The 20,369-nt window shown below is 45.8% G+C and overlaps 1 protein-coding gene across 12 annotated transcripts in view; it reads right to left on the reverse strand.

Moving 5' to 3' along the window:
- The window catches only part of THRB (thyroid hormone receptor beta), a 169,229-nt gene extending 151,023 nt beyond the window's left edge, over positions 1-18,206 (reverse strand). For 2 of the 12 annotated variants that reach the window (XM_085226354.1, XM_085226350.1), the window contains exons 1-2: positions 18,089-18,206; positions 13,995-14,077 (exon numbers count right to left, since the gene is read on the reverse strand). The gene's annotated coding sequence lies outside the window, so the exon portion shown is untranslated. Of the gene's footprint in view, positions 1-5,083; positions 5,181-5,229; positions 5,375-13,994; positions 14,078-18,088 lie in introns of those variants that run through there. The other 10 variants (XM_085226362.1, XM_085226357.1, XM_085226361.1 and 7 more) reach the window with 9 other exon arrangements.
- Between the last annotated feature and the right edge of the window lie 2,163 nt (positions 18,207-20,369).

Below are 20,369 nucleotides of genomic sequence, written 5' to 3' on the forward strand. Positions count from 1 at the left end.
TTCAAAATGAAATTTGTCACAAATGTCATACAGACTAATACTCTTCTAATGTACATGTGTATGTATACTTCTGCATTTACACAAATATGACTGTATACAATCTCTCCTTTTTCATCTAGCCAGATGATGTGTATCACCTCATCTTCAGAGAACAAACACAGTATGGAAAGTAAGACATCCGACTTAAAGAAGGCTCAAGATAAACTATTCCATCTCCTGAAGCCATGAACAAAGTTACTCCAATTCTTATACCGAAATACTGCAGCTCCTAACTATACCTGAAGCACCTTATGCACAGACTCATTCCATTTTTTAAAAGATGCTTGACATATATAAACAAATATAAAAATAAAAAGAACCCAAAGTAAATCAATAAATCATGGAAATGAAATTATTTCAATATAAAGCTAGAAAACAGGCAGTATGATGTCACTCATAGTCAGTCTCCCCTACCAGACATAGTAAGGGAGATAGACAAGACATGACGAGTCTGTACTTAAGGCCAGAAGAAAGAACATCACTAAAGGTGTATCTTCAATTTATTAGTGCTTATTCTTCTTCAGGTAGGAAACCAAGCAGCGGTACTCCACACCTGCTGATGTATAGCTTGGCTAGAACACATGGCATGTAGCTGGCACAAATGAGTTAAGGGAAATGATGCAAAGTCATGGATGGGAGCTGCAGAGTTAACAATTACACTAAGGGAGAACAAGGTGCAAGACCAAGGAGATGGAAGAAAGATGTTAAGATCTGCATGAGAAACGAAAAGGCTCAGAGTTCAAGAACCCGTATAGCTGTAGGGACTGCAAGGAAACATGACGTGCCACACAAGGAAGCACCTTGCAGTAGTGATGAAAGCAGCTTTTCTTACCCACAGAAATTCTTTTGTTGTTAGTATTTTCAATATGGCTCACCCATATGCATGCCACTACGATGTGAATTATCGAGTGATTGTCAGTAATCCAGGTACTTTTTTAATTGGAAAGCACTTCCAACTTTCCTCAACGAGTGCCTTCATTTTTCCACACCAAAGCTGTTCCAAAGCACATCCTACAGTTGGGTAATGGTGCCGTGCCTGCGTGTTACAGCTCACTCCTACCAACTCCCATGAAGTAATCCAGAAGGCATTCAAACATCACTGTTAAAATAGGCAAAAATATTTAGTAGGTGAGGAGGATTAATGATGTTCTCTCCAAGATGAAAAAGTATGCGTTGTGAATGCATGCATGTAAGTAATCTGGTTCTATGTGTGCTAAATTCACCCTCGCCTCATTCAGCACAAGAAAGACTTGCACTTTGACTTTAAATTCACTTGAGAAGACATTGAACTCCTTGCCCTGTTTTCTACCTTCCTACTACGCAGCTTGACAATCAGTCCTTTTATTTCTTCCAATGGAAAACAGAACTCTAATTTATTGGGTTAGGTTCACCAGAGGACACAGAATGACTCCTTAATCTAGAACGATTACACTGCTTTCATGCATATAATCTAATTATAGCATAAGAGTATTTGCCATTTTGGTTCATCAGTAAAAATTATTGCAATTCTGTATATATAAGACACTTGAGGTTGTATAGTAATTTTTTAAATTGCAGTTTATTCCCTTATTCTTTGACTATTTTATTGGTATATATTTCATAGGATCCTTAGTTTCTCATAAACTACAACAGATCAGAAGAAAATGAGACTTGAATGATTAAAAGCATTCAGAATTGGATACAAAATTTAATACTTAAGTTTAAAAAAAGCATTTCATATGCTTTTTCAATTTCATCCTGCATAGTTGCATGCTATTATTACATGCATCTCGGTGATGTGACCATAACCTGAAAAGGTTAACAGCAGCACCACAGAGCTTTTTCAATCAATCCTTTAACTTGCATTGTACCCCTACCACAAAAACGATTAAAGTGAAGTTAGTTGTGATGAGTAATAGAAACGATGTTGTTCACATGTTGTGAATTACACGAGAGAAACAACTTATGCAAGATTCATTTTCTTCATTCAAAATGTCCTCTCAGACCACAAACAGCTGATGAAATAACAGAGAAAAAAATACTATTCTTTAATCTTTGCACAGAAAGTAAGTTTATTTACAGCCTGCATTTCATTTTCATAACAAAGCTTCTTGTAATACATGTGTTACTTGTTTAGCTGTCCTTGTAAAATATGTAAAATCCCAACTCATCCCAGAAAAGATGGAGTACTTCTACTCAACACAATGACAAGTTCAAAAAGCATCAAAAGCAGTACTACCCTGCAGAAGCCAGCACACGTGTGGCCAACACATGTGTTTTCCGCCTTGCCTCACAAGGGCAGAGGGGCAGACAGCCCTCAGCAGTACCTCCTCCCTTCCTCCACCTGTCAGACCCTCACCCATTTTGGAAATCCAGCACACTAAAGGACGAGACAGAAGAAATCGGGTTGGATATTAGGAAAAATTTCTTCTCAGAAAGACCAGTGAAGCAGTGCAGTCACTGCCACTGAAGGTGTTCAAGAAACGTGTAGATGGGCACTGAGGGACACAGTTCAGTGGGCATGCTGCAGTGGGCTAGTGGCTGGACTTGATGATCTTAACTGTTTTTCCAACCCTAATGATTCTGTGATTCTATGAAATGTGCATCTCTGCATTGCTACTCTGTGCCCTGCTGTACAGCTCTGCCCTGTGCTGTGACAGAGATCTCCTATTAAATAGCAAATTTGTTTCACTGAAAGAATTAGTGCTTCCCAAGTCTGACAAGGAAATGCAAGACAGAGGCATGCATAAAAATTGTGCTACCTTCCTTCTAATACCTCCCCTCATCCCACACTGTTTATCTGAGTTTCTTTCATATTCATGCCTCTTTTGCCTTCCTCAACTTTTAGTAATGAGCAAATCTCAGATCAGTAAACCAGAATATCATGGAGGAGAGATAACGAGCTCCAGAATTTCCATTTCCAGCAAGCCAAAATTCCTGGTCTCGCCCTTCCTGTAGCAAATGAGATTCTTGCTGGAGGATGTCCTGCCTCAAAATCAGGTGGCTTTGTTGAGGTTTCATCTCAACTCCCTTCCAAATAGAGTCAAATTTCAAGACAGGCTACACTAAACAATGAACTGCCAACTTCCATGATTTATGTTCAATAATCCTCCTCCCTGCTTTTCTCGTGGCTTGGTTTTTACATATAGCCAAGAGGAAAAATCCTGCTCATCATCAACAACAGGGAAGCAAGAAGGATGCATGCCTACCACAGGTATGTGTTATTTTGCAAGCTTCTGTAAAGAGCACCCTATCTGTAACCACCAATAACACTCTCCCTTTCACCTTAAAGAAATGAAAGAAAGAAAATAGCAAACAACAACATACTCAACAGGGGCAGTACAGCATGCATATCAGCAAAAGGACATCTCAGGTCTTCAGGTGCCCTATTGCCACAGACTCTTTGAAACATCCCTGGAAAAACTGTCCTCAGGGCAGGCAGCCATCAGTACAAACAGATCTGCTTAGAAGTCCCCTGTTTGGTGAAGAATTTAGAGAAGGAATGCACTGTCCTCGTGTGTATAGAGATGATCGTATAATAAAATGATGCTGTATCATTTGAAAAAGCGAACCAAATCACCAGCATCAGCACTATATATAACAAACAGAAAGACCATTACCACACAGGAAAAGGGGAAAGCATGGTAATTTTCTCATTACATAATGACTTTGATAAGCAAAGAATTCCAAAAGCACGGAAAGTTGAGAGTAGCCATGCTGTGCTTGCTCATACTGGCTGGATCCAAACCCACTGAAATCTCCAGGGGTTTTCCATCGGCTCTAGCAGACGTTGGATCGAGCTGTCTCAGCTCCGCATTAGAAGCTGATGCGGACACAGTCAAATCCTCCCTCTTCCAGCAGAGAGTCATCAAACACTTAAATTCCGCTGGGACCATTGTGTGGTGGAGACTTCAGTTTCACAATGGGTCTGTCAGGACCAGGTTGTTCCATCACTAATAGCACATAACAACCAAGAGCACTACCTCACCCAGAGGTCATCGACCGACAGAAAGCTGCGCCTGACTGAAGGCACACATAGAAAGGGTGATGTGAGCCGGTTAGCAGGAAAAAAAAAAGCCCGGGGAGGAAGGAAGTAGGCATATCCAGTTTCACAGAACGTTTGTTGTTGTCCCTCAACAGCTGTTTTGTGAGAAAACGAAGGGCTGTACTCTACAGTGACTTAGTGCAACTCCTTCTCACCATCAGGTCACTTTTTAAGAAGCTATACATTTATGTATCCATTCTGCACAGTAAGGGACAGAGCTCACACCACCCGTGGTATGGCAGTACTAACTAATAGGATCGCATCGATCATAGCAAAGTCTCCTGAAAATTACCTCTTTGTCACAGAAATATCTTATGGAGAACAAGCCGCTGCTCTGTTTTTTCCCCTCAAATGTTTGTCTATTCAGAAGCTGGTTTGGGAAAGCAGTAACTAGAGAATCGAGTAAATTGCCTCAACAGACAAGTAGCACCGATACAAAAAAGGAAAACAAATCCCCTTATGAAAAGATGCAGCCTATCGATTATGCAGACACGTCTTTCTGACAATCCAGCGCTGTAGCCACGAGCCCAGCGCGCTGCCTGGGCAGGCAGATGGCTCCGCTCGGATGTACGAGCTCTGAGCTCCGCGGCCGGAGCAGAGCGCGGACATTGCGGCTCTCCCCGAGCCGAGCCGCCCCGCTGCCGGCAGCGCTCGCAGCGCAGGTGCTGCTCCGCCGCCGCCGCCCTCCCCGCACCGCGGCTCTCCTCTGCCCGCTCCGCGCGCCCACCGCAGCCCGCGCCCTCCCCTCCCGCCCGTGGTTAACAATTAACGCGTCGGGCTCTGCGCTGCGCGGGCGCCCGTTTGTTGTTGCGTTAGAAAGTCAAACGCAACTTCGGCAGATGAACTTCGGAAGCGAAGCGCGCCGTCGCCGCCAACCCCCGCTCAGGAGCAGCGCACCGCGCCGGCCCCGACCCCGCCCGCCGCCCCCGCCGCCCCGACGGGCGCTGCCGGACGGGCACCGGGGGCCGCCCGACACGGCGCCCGCACGGCGTGGGGAAGCGCGGCCGGGCGGCGACTTACCGGTCGCGGAGCCTCCCGCCGCTCCCCGCCGCCAGCCGCCGTCTGCCTGCGGACGTGACCCGGATTCCCCCCCGCCCGCGCCGCCTCCCGCGGGGCCGCGCACCGCCGCGCTGCGCCCCCCGGCCCCACCCGCCGTCGCCGCTCACCTCCGGCCGCGGCCACTGCCGCGCCTCGCCCGCCGCCGGCCACGGCGCCGTGCGGAGCGCGTTACGCAACGCGGCCCCTCCGCGCCGCGGAGAGGGTCCGCCGGGAGGCGGGCGCGGGGCGGGGGGAAGCGCGGCCCGGCAGATAGCGGCCCCGGCCTCGCCGCCGCTTGCAGCGCCGGGCCGGGGCTGCCCGGGTCACCGCCCCTCCGGACGCACCGCCGGGCTCGGCGGCTCGCGGGCTGCGGGGGTTTCGGTGCCGAGGGAGCGGGAATCCCGCGCCCGGAGCTCGGCAGGGAGCCGTCCTCACTGCGCGGCACGGGGGGAGGAAGATCGCCGCGACCAGAGGCTGAAGGCGGCGGCCGCTGTCGGCGGCTTTCCCGCGGGCACCGACGCTGTGCCTCAGCCCCGCCGCAAACACCAGGGCCGGTGCAGCGCTCCCGGATCCCAGCACTGCAGCCGGCCCTCGCCCGCAGGCCTCGACCAGGGGAGCAGCGTGAGCAGAGCGGGATCCCCGTGTCCCCCGGCACTTGTTCTGGGGAGCCGTCCCCGGGCGCAGCGCTGGGCGATCAGCGAGCGACGGGCCCTGACCTGCACGGCTGGAACTTAGAGGTGCACCGCTGAGGGCTCTCTTCGCTGGTCCTGGGGCACGTGCTGGTTGGGTTTCAGTCACGCTGGGATGGATGGCAGCGCATCCCAGCACCGCTCTAATGCTCTAACGCACAAGGCGGGAAGGGAAGGAGGATCACCTCGAGCCTCACAGACAGCTGTTGGCAAGGAAGATGGCGTCTGGAGGCACAGACGCAAAGGCAACAGCTACCTGAAAGTACGATCGGATTGTTTTTCCTCCAGGAATTACAGGAACCATCCTTGCAGTTATAAGTCATTTAATGCAAATCATTTAATCCAAACAGAATTTTTACAGGCTCATGAGGCTCACTCACTTTGCCAAGAGTGAGTCATGTACAAATAAAATGAAACCAACAAAGAAAAGAACTCTCATACCATGTGTATGTGGGTGATCCTTTGAAAAACTGGTAATTATTTTTTAACTCTGCTGCAGCCAGGAGGACAGGTCTGTGAGGGAAGGGTGAGAGGACACTGAGCTGCGGCCCCTCGGCACTTGGCTTCCCATCGCCCCGAGCGGCACAGTGGGCCCATGCTGGCCGGCAGCAACCATGGCCTCAGAGGCCCCCAGATTCCCCAACCTCAAACCAAACTGTGCACTGCCGTACTGCGCAATCAAAAGACTTCTAAAAAATGGAAATAATGTTAAGTGATTAATACTTAGTAGAAGAATGCAGTAGGCAGTTAATCCCTCACTTGAGGGTTAGTTAAGGACATGAGTTAAACTTCATTCTTCCCTCAGCATGTCATAAATATCTGCTGCTAAACACAAGGCATCCAACAAGCCAGCAGGGTGGTGATGCAAGGCTCTGAAATGACTAAAATGTGGGGACATGGGGTCATGTGATGGTGAGAGTATCAGCTTCAAATGTGTCATCAAACCTGGCACACGGAACCACCCCCGCACCGCCATCCACCAACAGAAGCACGGGTACGTCCAGACACCTGATAGCTCAATGCTGCCACAGGTCCTTGTGCCACTCTCCACCAAAGATGAGACACCATCAGGAAGGGACACATCAGTATCCCAAAGTGCCATCCAGCCACCAATTTCACGTTCAACACGAGGAATGTGCCCACCACTGAAGTGGAGTCACTGTCCCTGGAGGTGTTAAGAAACATGTAGATATGGCACTAAGGGATATGGTTCGGTGGGCATGGTGGTGATGGGTTGGCAGTTGGACTAGAGGATCTTAGTGGTCTTTTCCAACCATAATGATTCTGTGAGTCTATGATACTGAACTCTGATGCTGTACCCAACACCATTTGCTCCACTGTCCCTTCCTGATGTCCCAGCACCTGACTACAAGTACCCTTTAGGAACCTCAGATTGCCTTCTTGCTAGCAGGGGGTCTCTTTGGATGGGCAAGCTGCACCAGCCATGGATTCACACAGACTAAATATCCACACAGATGCTTTTCTTAGGCAGAGAACGTTTGATGGGCATTTAACATAGCTGCAGCACACATCAAGGGCCTGCAGCAAGCAGTATAGAGGGAGGAGGCAGAACCACGCAGCTCGTGTGGCCAAGAAAGCAGTGACAACACTATCCTCCTCCCTTGGAACTGATTTGAGGTCATCTGCAGGCACTCCCACCACATCAGCTGCCTATGGATCGTGGTTTGTTCACGAACACGAGTCATGAATTTCCTCCAATTTAAAAGCAAGCTAAAGCCAACCTCTTTACATGACCAGGAGCCAGAGAGCATCTAACATAATCCAGCTCAGAGGTGAACTAAAAGAGAATCCATAAATCTTTCAAGCCATAAAGCTCAGTATTTTTTTCATTTTAATTTTAACAAAAAGAACTTGACACGTTGGTGGATTTCAGCTTTTTTTGTTGTTGTTCTCAATTTATTTTTCCTCATTAGTACTTTCTGCCTGGCTTCCAGCCAACAACATACCAACACACTGGGGTGGGTGGTCAGGGGAGAACAACAGTCCGGCTGATCTACCCAATGGTAATGGATGTCTTACACCTACCATCAACTTACAGATTTCCTCCTTGTTGGTTATTTTCCTTATTTTTCCCTATGGGTCTTTGAATTTACATTGCCCGCTTAGCAAATCTGTTCATACACAAATGAGTTTGTCGATCTCAGAAATATTACAAACTTCACGTGTTTTGTTTTGATGTTTTTTGGGAGAGGAGCCACTCATTTGTTTATACACAGGAGGCAGGCAGATCGCACAGACCAATAAAGCATGAGCTAAGGAAGCAGCTGAATCACATGGCTGCCTAGCACGCATTGTCTGTTGGGCAGAGGAGCCCCAAACCACTTGCTCAGGGAGGATCTTACAAATGTGCAGTTTTTCCTACTGTTTGCAATTAGCTCCCAAGCTCCTATTTCCCCAAGCCTCTGAAATAGCATATATCACAGTGCACAAGAACATGGGGATTGAGAATGAGAAGAGTTATAGTAAAACAGCCCAAAGGTCAGTAATTTAAGATTGCTGTGGAGTCTCATGATTAAATGAGACCCACACCTTCTGGCAAAAAAAATAAAAATAAAAATAAAAGTAAAAATAATAATCCAAAATGTTTCACTTAAAAAACCTTATGGTAAATGTGGAAATCAGAGAAGAATACACATCCTTTTTCGTGCTTTGGACTAGCAGCTGTGACTCAGCACAGCAGAAAGCATTCTGTGTGTGTCCCTCTTTACACCATAAATGACCAGTGTTTTTCCATACCTCAGAACTACTAGGCAAGATGCAAATACAGTAACTGCAGAGTAACTTCAATTTATTATTAATGATAGCTGAGGCCAGTCTGTGCTAAACACCATGAAAGGCTTCAAAGTTTTTTAGTGGCAATTGAAGGCATTTGGCCAACAACCTATAGACTTTGTCTGAGGCAAATATCCATTTACTATAAAAATATGATAATAAACCACTAATACAATACATTATTTAATATTTTCCTTCTTATCATGCAACGTAATAATCTATGTCTGTTTCAAGACTTCTGGGGAACCTAAAAATACCCTAATGTAATACTTTTTTTTCCCCCCCACAGACATCTAATTCCATTCTATTATCAGAATTGAGGGGGAATCACAGTGGATGTGTGAGAACAGAAGAGGCATGTATGAAAATCCAGGCAAACAGGAAAGAAAAATAAATAATGAAAAGGAAAGCAAGAGAGAGAAACAAACCTAGAGGCACAATCTAACCTCCAACGCACAGTTCATATCACTGCATATTTCAACAAATATCCATTTTTGATCTTGCATGAAAAATACAGCTCAGAATTTTTTCCAAGTTACGCAGGGATGCACATGGCACCACAGGACATTAATACTTGGTCCACAAAACCAAATGAACGAAGGGAAAAAAAAAAAAAAAAGTGAACGGAAAGAAAAACAGCAAGATTAAGTTATCAACAACAACAACAAAAAATTAAGATCTGCATTTCTGAACTGCAATAACAAAGTCTTTGAGAAGACAGTCTGAGCCCTCCTACACTGAAGCAGGCTTCCAGACTAAATAGGGATTTGTGGATATTCTCCTTTTTATTGCAAAAGCTGTTTTACTATAAAAGACTGTCTGGACTGTCATCAAAGGATGATGTGGAGGTTCAAGAAAGTTCAGAACAGATCAGACAATTTATGGTCGATAAGTCTATCAATGGCGAGTAAACATGATGATGCAATCCTGTGAAATCTCTGGCTCAGGAAATTCCCATAACCTCTGACTGCCAGAAGTTAGGAAATTCTACACTTATCCTATTGCTTCCAGTCTTTTGGTAAGCATCCTCTATTTGTCAGCATCAGTCCAAGGCATCTGGGCTAGATGGGCTGCTGGAATAAATAAAAATGGTGATTCATACTTCTTATCTTCTGACGAGATAATCAAGGTCATTCTTGTCATTTTCTGCTGCCGCCTGTGATGAAAATTTTTATGATCAGTGGCTCCAAATCTCATGAAAATGGCAGTGGGCCTAGTTTGGATTTCATAAAAATACACAACAGAGGCTGTAATAACATTAATGGAAAAAATAGATGATGAGTGACAGGCTCAGTTAGTTCAGATGTGTAGCTTTCCTTTCATACTGAAGAGAACAGAGAATGAGAGTGGGACAGTAGTGAGGACATCCTGCCAGGCAAAAGAAAACTCCATTTAAGAGACCTGCAGAAATGTCTCCAGTTTGGAACAGGTGTGACATTACCACAGCTTTCCCCACAGCTCTGTTTTGCTGATGGATAAGGGACATCTCTTTCAGGAAGAATCAGAGCGAGCATGAATGCAGATCTGTAGGAGGCAGAGTAATAAGACAGCCTGTAGTCCTACTGAGACCAGATCCTGTGTCCCAAACCACTGTGGTTCCAGTTAAAAGATTAGGGCTTGGAAAGGCTCTGGCAGTTGTAATGATAGCTGGGTTACTCTGAGGGAATGCTAAAACCCACTGGGTAGAGATTTGATTTTGGATGCCTGACAGAAGCAAAAGCTTAGCAAGTTCTCTTGCTCCTAATGGAGGGCTCTACAGACCTCAAGTAGCAGGTGAGTGGGTAGGAGGATTAACTGAGGGAATGTGCAGCTCATCGTATTCTAGATCAATTTGTTAGTAATTAAGCACTACAGTGGAAAACATACTGATGCCACAAAACATAGTGTAGAAGTGATAGAAATTAGGAATGTAGATTCTGCCCTTCTATTAAACTCAAACAAAACTTAGAAGCCTAGTATCTCTTCCTTGAAGAAAATCAGGACATCTGCTCATTTCAGTAACTGAAAACATAAAGTATCACACTATCATCTTTCTGTTTTGCTGTCTTTTGCTTTAGCCATATTTTATTAAGCTTTATCTTAGCAGGCCTGAACATGGAATGAATGAGCTCACTTCATGTTTCTCATCCTGAAACCACTCTTAGTTGGATATTTGGAATAATTTAGACATGTATAGTTTTCATCAAAGCATCTTCATTCCCAAATTCTCTTCAAAGGTATGGAAGATAAATATTACCATGCTGCTAGCAGAAATGCTACAGTGGTATAGTACTGTAATTCTATTACTCTAAAGTAATTCTCTTACTTTAGAGTACTTGTTGCCATTTTTTACTGCAGGCATAGCACATAGCATAGTATGAGTATATATATATACCTGATCTTTGTGGTATGCAGCACTGGTACAGTTCCAGCAGTCTTATTTCAGTAAAAAACAATTGAAGCAAGATTTTCTCCTGATTTACAAGAGGAAAGTGTCTTCTGAGTGTGATTATGGACTTAATGTAGTGATACTTATGCTAATAGTGCTTGAAAAAAGCAGCAGTTCCTTCCCCTAGAGCACCTGATCTGTCAGGAATCCCCAAGAGGTGCTTTGGAGGCCAGTTTGAAAACTCTTGCTGTAGAACCTGCCAAGGAGGAGTACCATTTCAGTCAGGAGTCCCATTTCAGTCAGAACTCTTGTTTTTTTCTAGTGACCTTAAGCAATACAAGCTTGATTAGAGCATTTGCAACATTATCAAGAGTGCATCAGTCTTTGAAGAGGGAAGTACTTCAGTAAAGGCACTTGTTTTACTTCTACAGAATAAGTACAGCAAGTCATCACACAGCAGTTTGTGTACTTGTCTATTGGTAGAAAACACTGCCAGAACAGTGGCATTAAGGAGGCATGAAAAAATGACAGATGTAATCATTTGCACTCTGAATTCACTATGCAGAAAAGAGCATAAATGTAATAAATGTAATTTGAGGACATACTTTTTATAGTTCCCTGGTTAGCCAGAACACAAAATCATTAACATTAAAAAGTTATGTATGACCCAAATGCAAAGAGTGGTAGTATATAACCACCTACAGATCCTACCTGGTGCGCTCAGACTCACGGCTACAGACTCTTGGAACAAATTAGAAACTGGAGCAACCGTAACAGCTGGAAATCTCATTTCTTTGGGATACATTTGAATGAGCAGAACGTGAACAAACAAGCAGTGGATGAGATAGGTAGCTAATTCCAACATGTAGGAACCTCCTGCTTGTTAATGTATCCAGTAGAATATCCAGCCCTATTTCTTCAGAAGAAACTCTGTCAAATCTATACTTGTGTACCAAGGCTACAAACAAATTAGAAATGCACCTAAACAGGCTGAACAACTTGCACTTGGTTTTTTAATTATCTTTATAAAAATGAGAACTCAGGGAGGAGTTGAAGATGATTAGAAACTGATGATGGCATGCGCTGTCTGCTTTTCCTCCCTCCCAACACATCACTTCATTTCTTCCCATTCACTAGCCTTTCAGAATACACAGCAATGGTTACTTTTCTTTCTGAAGACTTCTAGAAAGCTGGTGCTTACACTTTTAGCACCATGAAGAGCAAAAAAAATTCTTTGAAGTAATCTTACCTGCTAAAACCACTTTTTAATGGTCTAACAATCTTTTAAAAACAACATCTTGAATTTTGCCAACAATGTCATTACAGAGCAGAATGGAGAAAGTGTTTCTCAATTCCGGCTGTAGAATTCCCACTACAATGTAATAATCATCAGAAGGGAGGAGATTCTCTAAAAGAAATACACATTTATTGTTCATTGCAGTGCCACATTTCATCATTCAACGCTGAAAATGCCCATTAATAAAATAGCACTCATTATAACAATTCCAGTTCAGAAATTTCTTTTTGGAACTCTAATTGATCCTCCAAATGAGCTTTATTAATCATTGATGGAAAACTGGCAAAATTCTGGTCTGTACTTTGGCGACCTTTCAAAATGTCCAATTAGGTCAAATCAAGAAAGCTCTAGAAACCAATTACAGAAGCACTTCAAAGCAAAAAAAAAAACAACAACCAACAAACAAAAAACAAAAAAACCAACCCACCAACAAAAAAACCTTATTGTATTCTGATACAACTGCAGCATTATAGGAATGAAAAAACAACAACCCACCACCTCACTCATAAACTGTGTATGCACCTGAGGTACCAGCTCCATAGCAATGTGAGAAATAGCCACTCCTTGAACCACCTCAGTCAATCATATTTGCTCACAGGTTTTCTTTATTAGTGTCATAGATGCCGCTGAGCAGTTCACCATAAGGAACGCTGCCAGCCAGGTCCTTAAAAATCAAGCAAACACTGGTTCGCCTTCAACATTTTTCTACACATCTCATCTTCAGTGCTGTAATTTCACAGGTATATGAAGTCTTCACCTTTTCATGAGTTTCATGAGTTCTGTATACTCCACAACATGTTTGTACATTAACACATATGTTGACGACATGATAAAAATAATCCTGGCAGCAACAACAAAAGCCATCTTTATCTATCTTCTCAAGAATTTGATCTTTGCTTCTGCAGGATTACTGCAGGTACAGCCATAGGTTCTGGTGGGCTGCTTGAGGTGTGCGTTGCTGCCAGCCCTAATCCCACCACCCACAGTTGTGAATTAATTAGGACTTGAAGATGCCAGAGGGAGGCAAACAAAACAAAAATAGCATTGTAATTGACTGTAAACAATAATTAAAATTCTGCATTATGTTTAGCATCTGCACATTTCTAGATTATTGCAGTAAGTCTACATCTAATGAAAACATACAGCTCAATCTCAGAAGACTGGGCAGATCTCAGATCCTAAGTACATCTCCTATCATAACTCAAAATAGTAAGCAAGTCATGCATCCTTACTGCAAAAACTAATAATTAAAAATTCAAAAACTGGCATGGTAAAGGAACCAAAATCCACCTACCCTGGCCAGACTGAAGGAGAACAAAACATGCACCTACACAGTAAAAACTTCTGAATTTTCCAACCAGATGTGCTCTTGTTCTGCAATTTCACACCACAGTGGCCCCACTTTAATATGCTTATTATTTATTGAGTTAGAAAGTTTATTATTCATTTATTTATTTGCAGTTCCCTTTCATTTTTTTACTAATCTTTTTAAATTAACTTGCCATTATATTAACAAAATTAAGGTTAGTTCTCACATTACTTCTGACTCCAAACACCATGAAATTACAGTTTCGACTCTGAACTTCTTATCAATTTCACTTTTCTCTGTCATCCAGTCTTCAGCTGGCTAGGTTACAGACGACCTCATCAATTTGTCTCCACATCAAGTACTGCATTTCCTGCACTCATGTTGGAAGCAGTCATTTGTCATTCAGAAGTCAAACTTCTTAACAAAAATCTCCTTACCTTTATCAGGAGGACAGGTAAACTTCCTGAAGTTTTACTTTACCATGAGCTTGACCAAAGGTAATCAGAGGACCTCCAGTAACCTAAAGAAAAACATCTCTGAAATAACCACACAGCTTTGTATTCTGTTATTTCCCAGGAATGGTGAGACCAAACCTCTTAACGTTTATTCAGCACAGCCAACATGTTAATTCACAAAAGCAAGAAAATCACTTTCATAATTCCATTTACATAAGGCATTCAATTCTACAGCCTCCAATATCTCTTCAAAATTATAGCCAACGCATGGCAGACAATTGCATATGCTAGCTAGTATGCTGAAAGCTTTGTGTGGATCCTTTTTCTCCCTCCTGTAATTTGTTTACTAATCTGTTAATATAAAACTCACAACGTGTTTGGAAGATATGATGTATTTCCAGCCCTCTTCCAGCTCAGGTTTCATAGGTTTCTCAAGTTTCATAGGTTTTTCCCTGACATGCTAACTGCTAGGTACAGAAGATTAACTGATTAGAAATTATGTAATTAATGTTTTCAGTTGTAATGCACTTTTTTTGAAATTCAAGTTGAAGGATTGTAATGGAAGTATTAGGAACTTCAGAAAAGCTGACTGCTGTGTATTCAGGGAGCCAAGCCCAGACCTAAATGTAAGGTCACTTTAGGATGCACCCCAATGGAAGAACACCTTTTGTTATAAATGGCTGTTATTTTCTGGACTGATTGCAAACACAGCTAAATTGCTTTGTAGACCTGGAAAGTGTAGAAAGTTTACTACAGAGATCTTGTTTTTTTCATTTTATTTATTTCTGCCATTTCTTTAACCATTTATATTCATGACTTCCATGCTTCAGCACTTGGTTCTCTCCGTAAGTTTTCCTCATGTTTTCCTTTTCTTTTGACACACCATTCAGTATCAGCGGGTTTTTTTGGCCTCATCATTTTCAGCTTCCTGGAAAAGCAGCCTTCAGTGCATTTGAGAATTTCTTAGGTTTCTCCAGTGCATCTTCACTTGCCCAGAAAATGAAATAGGAAGATCTCAGGGCCTTCCCCAGCGTCCACACACGAGGTCCACAGCTCCCAGGACAGGAGCTCTGCGGCCCTCCCTCCCAGCAGAAGTCTCAAGGCCGCCTGCAGCAGCACAGCCACCTGCTGACATTCTGCTCCCCACTCCCATTCTACCAGTCTTTTCTACAACTTTTCTATGAGCAGCCCCTCTTCTGGGGCATTACTGGGGCTGATCTCAGCTCTAGACAATTGCTGTGATGGAAGCAAACATCTCTCTTCTCCTTAGTCCCTGCGGCTTGCTGAGTAATACGAACCTACCTCTGCTTTGTTTGACTCTTCTATTGCCAATCAACCAACTCAAATACAACCTTATGAATACTTTCATCTTACCCGGAGCGCTTAAACTTTTTTTTAACAAAATGTTTCCATTATTGTCAAAGACACTTCTTCAGATTTCACTTTTTTAACCAACCCTTTTTCTCTGAAGTTCTACATTTCAGTTTCCTCCACAAACTCAAAGCAATGTTGCAGGTTCCCATTCCTTCTTTCTTTCCAGTAGGCCTCATCTTTAAGAGATTTCCTTTTTATATCTGAGACAGTGGTTTTTTTTCATTTCCCCAGTAACTCCTGATACATTTCCCCAGCCTTTTTTTTTTTATATAACAGTGACTTCTCCTTTGTCCTGCTCAAGCAGGACAACTGCTCAGTTTAAGTTCACATGAGAAGCTGTATATTTTCATCTTCATATTTGCCCCTCACTACAAGAAAGACATTGAGGCCCTGGAGCGTGTTCAGAGAAGGGCAACGAAACTGATGAGGGGTCTGGAGCACAAGTCTTATGAGGAGCGGCTGAGGGAGCTGGGATTGTTTAGTCTGGACAAGAGGAGGCTCAGGGCAGACCTCATTGCACTCTACAACTTCCTGAAGGGAGGCTGTGATGAGGAGGGGTTTGACCTCTTCTTCCAGGAAACAAACAGGACCCGAGGAAATGGCTGCAAGTTGTACCAGAGGAGGTTTAGGTTGGACATGAGGAAAAACTTTTTCTCTCAGCGAGTGGTCAGGCACTGGAATGGCCTGCCCAGAGAGGTCGTGGAGTCGCCGTCCCTGGCAGTGTTCAAGAGGCGCCTGGATGAGGAGCTACAAGATATGGTTTAGTTTCTGGTAGCAGTGGTAATGAGAAGACAATTGGACTAGATGATCTTACAGGTCATTTCCAACCTTGTGATTCTATGATTCTATGATTCTATGGTCTTATCTATACTGGTACAATGAAAGAAACCAAGAGCTTACACTTATGCACATTCTATTCTGCTTTGAATTCCTAACCAAGTCTTGCTTTTTTTGGAAACCTTGCCTCTCCATACCCTACTAACTTTTATTTAGTGACATCTTTTTGTTTTCTTCTGCTACTCATTCAGTCTCTGAGTCTCTGACCCCACACAGTCTTTTCTTTCAGGCACATTTTGTTTCTAGGGAAATGAGATCTCTGCTGGGTGGAACTGCTCCCTTCCCATCGGAACCTTCCCACCTCTTCCTGCCCCACATGCCACCAGCTGAGCACACCTTCCTCCTGCAATGGCAGCAGTCAGCCAAGCACACAGGGTAGCATTCACACCCCAAAACGGCACAACTTTCTCACGAAAGCACCACTCTCCAGGTTGTAGGGCTGAGGTGCAAGCTACATTTTTTCCCAGAGGTGCTTTCATAGTATCAGAATCATTAAGGTTGGGAAAAGGTCACTAAGAACATCTATTCCAACTGTCAACCCATCCCCACCATGCCCACTGACCATGTCCCTCAGTGCCACATCTACACATTTCTTGAACACCTCCAGGGAATGGTGACTCCACCACCTGTTCTAATGTCTTTGGAACACTCAAAAGAAATGTTTCTTAATATCCAGCTTGAACCTCCTCTGGTGCAATGTAAGGCCATTCCCTCTCATCCTATTTCTAGTTACCTGGGAGAAGAGGAAAAGTCTCCCCTGAGCCTCCTCTTCTCCAGACTGAACAATCCCAGTTCCCTCAGCCACTCCCTGTAAGACTTGTTCTCCAGATCCCTCACAGCTTTGTTGCCCTTCTCTGGACAGACTCCAGAGCCTCAGTGTCTTTCATGTAATGAAGGGATCAAAACTCAATGCAGTATTTGAAGTGCAGCCTCACCACTGCCAAGCACGGAGGGATGATCACCTCCCTGCTCCTGTTGATTGCATTAATTCTGATACAAGCTAGGCTGCCATTGGCCTTCTTGGCCACCTGAACACATTGCTGGCTCAAAAGTCTGATAAGATTAAATGGATCTCTGGGTTGCCTACCGCATCCTTTAAGCAGGGCCAGCCCTGCCCTTCCTGCAGGCAGCAGCATTCTGCTGAGGTTTCACTGAGAAGAGACCCTGCCCCGCGGGAGGAAGGCACAAGGCCAGCAGCCACCTGTCGCTCTGGGCTTCGGGTTGGGCTCCTCCATGCTGTTGCATTCCCCCATCCCTCTCTGCCTCGAGTCTTGTCCCAGCACAGGCTGACAACTGCATGTCACTGCTACAAAGCACTCAGTTGCCTTGACCGAGAGGTCAGTAGTGGCCACTGGTTTTAAAACATTGGTCAATCTGCCTTTTCAGTCACACACACCGTGAACAGGCAGAGTTAGGGCACGCACAACGAGCCACTCACAACTTGTGTCCCCACGTGCGTTTGCTGACAGCTTGACAGCGCACACAAACTCTGCAACCCGACCCCCGGCCCGTCAGGCAGCATCCCCATGGGCGCCAGGGCTGGGACATTGGCCCGGAGCGCTCCCGCACGGCGCCGGGACGGACGCGGCAGAAGCCCCGGGCGCGTCCTCGGGCCGTCCGCTGTCCGGGGACAGCCATCGGGAAGGCGGACGGAGGACCCGAAACCTCGGGGAGCCCGCAGAGGAGAACGCGACCCGACAGCAGAAGGATGACACCGCGGCCCCGCGCGGCCCCGCGGTCCCCCCGCCCCGGCCCCCTCCGTCGCCAGGACGCGCTCGATCGCGGCCCCCGCCCGGACCCTCCGCCCCGGGGATCCCCCGGCCCCTCCGCCGCCGCCGCGAGCGGGAGGACGCGGGCAGTCTCACCTGCCACCGGCGAGCGCCGAGCGGGAGGCGCCGGGGCGGCTGCGGCGCTTCCTGCGGCGGGAGGCGGGCGCTGTCCCCGGCTGACCCCGCGGGAGGCGGCGCGGGGGGAGCGGAGCGGGAGGCGGGCGGGGCCGGGCGCCCGGTGGCTGTCATGGCAGCGCGGCCCGGCACGGCGCCCCGCGAGGAGAAGGGGCACCGGGGGGATCTCTGCCGGAGGAGCGAGGGCGCCGCGGAAGGAGCGAGGGCGGCACCGCGGGGCGAGAACGCCTCGCGACCGGGGACCGCGCGAGCGGCGGCGGCAGGGCTGCGGCTGTGAGAGATGCGCCAGAGCGGCACTGCGGGCCGCTGCCGGCTCTGCTGCACCGCAGGGCAGGGCGGTTGCGTAAGAGCGGAGCCCGGTCCTTCGGCTCGGCAGGGAGCTCGCCGACACGGCGCGCGCGGCCCGACCGCTCTGGCCGGCTCGCTTCGCACCGCTGCGCACCGGCCGAGCCCTGCCGCAGCCGAAATACGCGCACGTCGGGCTCACGGCTTCTAACCGGCCTTCTTTCTGTTCTAATTCGGCTTCTTTCTGTTCACCACTTCCTTAGCAGTATGCTTGGCATTTAACAAGAAACGAAAGAAAAAGAAAGAAGGGCAAAGCGGGGCTGAGCTGTCTCCGTGCTGCCTGCGCTGGGAGCGCACACGGAGCGCCCACCTGCCTGCGGCAAAGGGATGCCATCAGCATGACCGGGCGGTGCAGTAACGGCACAGCTGAGAGCGGAGCGCAGTTCCAAGGTGATAAAACGATTAAAATGCCATTCCAGTTAGTATCTGAACCTGTCGAGCACTGCTCCCTAATAGCACCATCCTGCTCTGAAAGTACAATCCATGTGCTTGCTGTGTTTGCAGCATCCCAGGCTCAGCTGACACGTAAAGATGTTGGCACTCAGTTACCATCCTGCAAAAATATGCATGCTGCTCAACTGTCATAACAGTTACCTAAGTACAGTGTGCTGGAATACACTGAACTCTGGCTTCTCATAGCCCCATTTAATTACTAATACACAAAAAGCATACAACACCTTCACAATCCAGCTAAAACTTAATATTCATTCTAAACTAGAATTAATTCAATTATGTAATGGAATGAATGACAGCAAAACTCAACAAATATCAGATCTCAGCAGGAAAGAGAACAAGCAGGCAGCCAAGAGTCTCTGTTAAGATCAAAGAACCTTAGAATCACAGCACGATTTGGGTCAGAATGGACCTTAAAGCTCATTCAGTTCCACCCCCTGCCACGGGCAGGGCTGGCACCCACCAGCTCAGACTGCCCAGGGCCCCATCCAACCCGGTCCTGAGCACCTCCAGAGATGGGGCACCACAACTCCTCTGGGCAGCTGTGCCAGGGCCTCACCACCCTCTGAGTGAAAAATTGCCCCTTGATATCCAACTATCTGGTACTTTGGCCCTGACTCCAGGAGGCACACTGCAGAGGGCCTCCCCTAACTATGCTGTTGGCTCTATAGGATTTGAAAATCACCGTACTCAGCAGTTGCCTGGAAAAGTTTCAGTGTCTTCTAAAGCCACAAGGAAGGACTATTCTTGCTCTAGCAAAATCAAAAATTGCACACTTTTCAATAGCTGAAGATAATGAGCTGGATTAAATCCATTATTATTTAAACAATTTTTCAGTTTTTCACCTAGTATAAATATGTAAAGTGTGACTGAACTGCCTATATCTCTTAAACCATCACTTCCCATATCCAGTGGGGCTGGTCGCTCCATGCAGGAGAAGCTCTGTTGGATTGAAACAAGTCAGCAAAAGAACCAATGGCAAAAGATGAGGGGAGGGGTGATGCTAAGATTAAAAAAAAATAATAATAAATCAGTGATGAAGGAGCAAAGTGATGGGTAGTAAGGACATAAAGTGCATCTTGATGTAGGAGGGGAGGGGAAACAGCTAGCTGCTGAGATGAGGTGAATGAGCCAGGAGCAAGACTGGTGACCATCACGGGAACAGATGACATTGTTTTCAAAGCCTCTCTGGAGATATATCTTAAGGGTTTTGGACTTTGTGGCATCTCTTGCTTCTACCCAGCAGCAAGTAAACCCATCTAACCTCTGTATGGTTTCACCAGTGGGGCAGTTTTGTGTTTCTGTACCAGAGGTTTATTCAGAGGCAGGAATACAACTGGCTGGAACTGGGAAGTACTTGGGAGTAGATGAGGCCAACTGTATTTGTAGGGAAAGGCAATAGCATATAATCAGTTCTAAAGTACCCAAAAAAGGGTGACGGTCA

The sequence above is a fragment of the Meleagris gallopavo genome, chromosome 6 (assembly GCF_905368555.1).
Source record: "Meleagris gallopavo chromosome 6, MGAL_WU_HG_1.1, whole genome shotgun sequence".
Lineage (NCBI taxonomy): Eukaryota > Metazoa > Chordata > Aves > Galliformes > Phasianidae > Meleagris > Meleagris gallopavo.